Below are 3487 nucleotides of genomic sequence, written 5' to 3'. Positions count from 1 at the left end.
GGACGGACAGTGAGAGGTTGCAAAAAGACCTCTCTGCAATATATGACTGGGCCCTAGTGAACAACATGCAGTTCAACGGCACAAATTTTGAGGTACAGAGGTAGCGGAAGAGCTGGAATGGATCGCCGCTACCTGGCATCTGACAACTCGGAAATCGAAGAGAAGCGACTCGTTCGCGATCTAGGAGTGTTGATGAACAATCAGGTCAATTTTGGTGATCACATAATGGCAATAACCGCAAAAGGTAGACGACAGATGGGATGGATCTGGCGGACGTTCAGAACGGAGAAGCGGAACCGATGATCACACTCTTCAGAGCCCTTGTAATACCTATCCTTGAATACTGCTGCCAGCTCTGGACTCCGTTCACACTTGGCGCAATACGGCAACTGGAAGGAGTCCAACGAACCTTTACTTCCAGGATCAGAGGGATGGAGAAGTTTAACTTCTTGGAGAGGTTACAGCGACTGGGTCTGGACTCACTGCAGAGGAGACGGGAGAGGCATGTCATACTGTACACATGGAAAATGATAACCGCAATGGTGCCAAACTCCAAGAGCGAGACCTTCAGGATTAAGACATATCACAACGAGAGAAGGGGGAGACTGTGCAAGATCCCCCCCTCCCTACGTAACAGATCCGCAGTCAGATTTCAATCCCTGCGGGAAGGATCACTTTCCGTGGCAGGGCCACAAGGCTGGTCAACGCCCTACCAAGGGATCTAAGAGAGGGGGAGTTCACCCTGGAGACCTTCAAGAGACAACTGGACGTGTTCCTGGGCACAATCCCAGATCGACCTCCCCTGCAACACTATAACCAGCGGCGAGAAGCAAGCAACAGCATCGTGCATCAGGTGGCCCAAATATGGCGGATGAACGATAATCAGAGGCGGCGATCCATCGTGGCCTGGGATTGCTATGTCCCAAACAAATTCTAAGGAAGTAAATCATAATAGCAGAACAATAAATATTTAGATTTCCAATAGCTTTGGCCATTGTAGCGGCTAATGTAGCGGCTAATGTAGCGGTGCTACATAGCGGCTAATGTTAGAGCATGTAGCGGTAGCGGTAGCGCCGCTACATTTCAAAGTAGCACTGCCCAGCTCTGGATGCAACAACCCGATTTCTGTGCCAACTTCGTATCTCATTGCTTCAAACCTGGTGCCGTTGAATTGCATATTATTCACTAGGACCCAATCATAGATTGTCGACAAGTCGTCCTGTAACCTCTCGCAGGCAGGTCCTCTGTGATCTTCATCAGCACTCTTGTATCGTCCGCAAATGACGATGTAGATGCGTAGGTAAGTTCTGAGTCGATTTCCGCGATGCAGATGAGGAAGAGCCCTGTGGTACTACGCTTTTCATCCACGCTTCTCTCGATTTTGAGTTTCCAATTGTGACAACTTGTACTTTACCAGCGGCGAGAAGCAAGCAACAGCATCGTGCATCAGGTGGCCCAAATATGGCGGATGAACGATAATCAGAGGCGGCGATCCATCGTGGCCTGGGATTGCTATGTCCCAAACAAATTCTAAGGAAGTAAATCATAATAGCAGAACAATAAATATTTAGATTTCCAATAGCTTTGGCCATTGTAGCGGCTAATGTAGCGGCTAATGTAGCGGTGCTACATAGCGGCTAATGTTAGAGCATGTAGCGGTAGCGGTAGCGCCGCTACATTTCAAAGTAGCACTGCCCAGCTCTGGATGCAACAACCCGATCTCTGTGCCAACTTCGTATCTCATTGCTTCAAACCTGGTGCCGTTGAATTGCATATTATTCACTAGGACCCAATCATAGATTGTCGACAAGTCGTCCTGTAACCTCTCGCAGGCAGGTCCTCTGTGATCTTCATCAGCACTCTTGTATCGTCCGCAAATGACGATGTAGATGCGTAGGTAAGTTCTGAGTCGATTTCCGCGATGCAGATGAGGAAGAGCCCTGTGGTACTACGCTTTTCATCCACGCTTCTCTCGATTTTGAGTTTCCAATTGTGACAACTTGTACTTTATTTGTAAGGAAGTTGTGGATCCACCCTAAACAGGTTTAATCCTACCCCCAACAGTCTCAGCTTTCGGAAGAGCACCCCATGGTCAATGTTGTCAAGGGCTTTAGCACAGTCTAGGTATCCTACATCCTCGCCAGCTCCCTTCTCCAGTAGAGCCATAAGGCGGCGATGGTATTCCAGTAGCTATGGCAAACAGGAACTATTTCGCCGGAAACCATGTTGTTCGTTATTATACAGGTCAGACTCTTCTATATACTGGACAAGTCTCCTGGCCACTCGCTACTTTCTCAAAAACCTTGATCACCTGTGAGATCAAGGTCACCGGTCTGTAATTTTGAGGCCTGTCCCTCGAGTGGATTGGTGTTATTAGTCCCACTTTCAGGCCCTCAGAAATAATTCCTCCATCATCGAGGCTTTCCAGAGCATTGTGAGCGGGGCTTTCTGAGTTCTAACACACTTCTTCAACAACACTGCCGGAATTCTATCCTGTCCTGGTGCGGGGAACGTCGCCAATTCTTTGATACTTATTTCCATACCTTCTGGCCCAAACTCAATGTTCTCCCACCCGCTTCCACCTGGCAGCTCCTGCAGAACTTCGATTTCACTCTCCTCCTTTGAGTGGCGAGGCGAGGGTTACTGAAGACTGATTCAAATTGCGATCCCAGCAACTCACACATGCCCTGATCATCTCCGACAAGGACATTGTTATCCTTCAGCGGGCCCACTGGCATCTTTATTTTAGCCTTGGACTGGGCGTATTTGAAAAAATACTTCGGGTTCCATCTGATTACCTCCACTACTCGTTCTTCGGCAGCTTGTTCTTCCATCCTGTGCGAGCCCTGCAACCTGAGTTCGGTTGCCTTGTGCAATCTACTAGTCATTGTCTCCTCAGATCACAAATGGATTCAACTATTTGTTTATTCAATCATGTGCGTTTTCTCATGAGGATTCGTCGGTCTCCCGGAATGCTAAGGACTTTGGGGCCCGTTTTTCTCGGGGTATGACGCACACATACCTGTGCTAGTTTCTCACATAGTTTTGTGTAAATTTCCTCTGCATTCATCTCGTGAAACTCTTCTATCCGGTCAGTTTCGTCAAGTTCATTCCATATTGCCTCCCAATTCGTTCTTTGATGGTGGAAATTGAACCCTGCCAGTCCTTTTTGGAGTATAGTCCTGGGCTGGGTATCAGTTCCAATATCCATGCCCACATCACCCGGCGGTGATCTGACAGTGAGATTTCTTCAACCCGAACGTTAACCACCATTCTTTCATTATTAGTAAAAAGGATATCGAGGATATTGTGTTCCCTTGTCTGCAACCGTACTTGCTGACTGAGCAAGTGTTCCTCAGCAAACTTCACTAGTTTGGCTTCTTGACTTCTGTCGCGGTCACCAGCCTCCAAGTCACCCAGACTTGTCCAACGGATACGTGGGAGATTGAAGTCTCCCACATTACCAGGCGGGGGCTGGTTCACCCAG

The sequence above is a fragment of the Hyalella azteca genome, unplaced genomic scaffold (genome assembly GCF_000764305.2).
Source record: "Hyalella azteca isolate HAZT.00-mixed unplaced genomic scaffold, Hazt_2.0.2 contig16414, whole genome shotgun sequence".
Lineage (NCBI taxonomy): Eukaryota > Metazoa > Arthropoda > Malacostraca > Amphipoda > Hyalellidae > Hyalella > Hyalella azteca.
Note: the sequence above shows the minus strand (reverse complement) of the source record.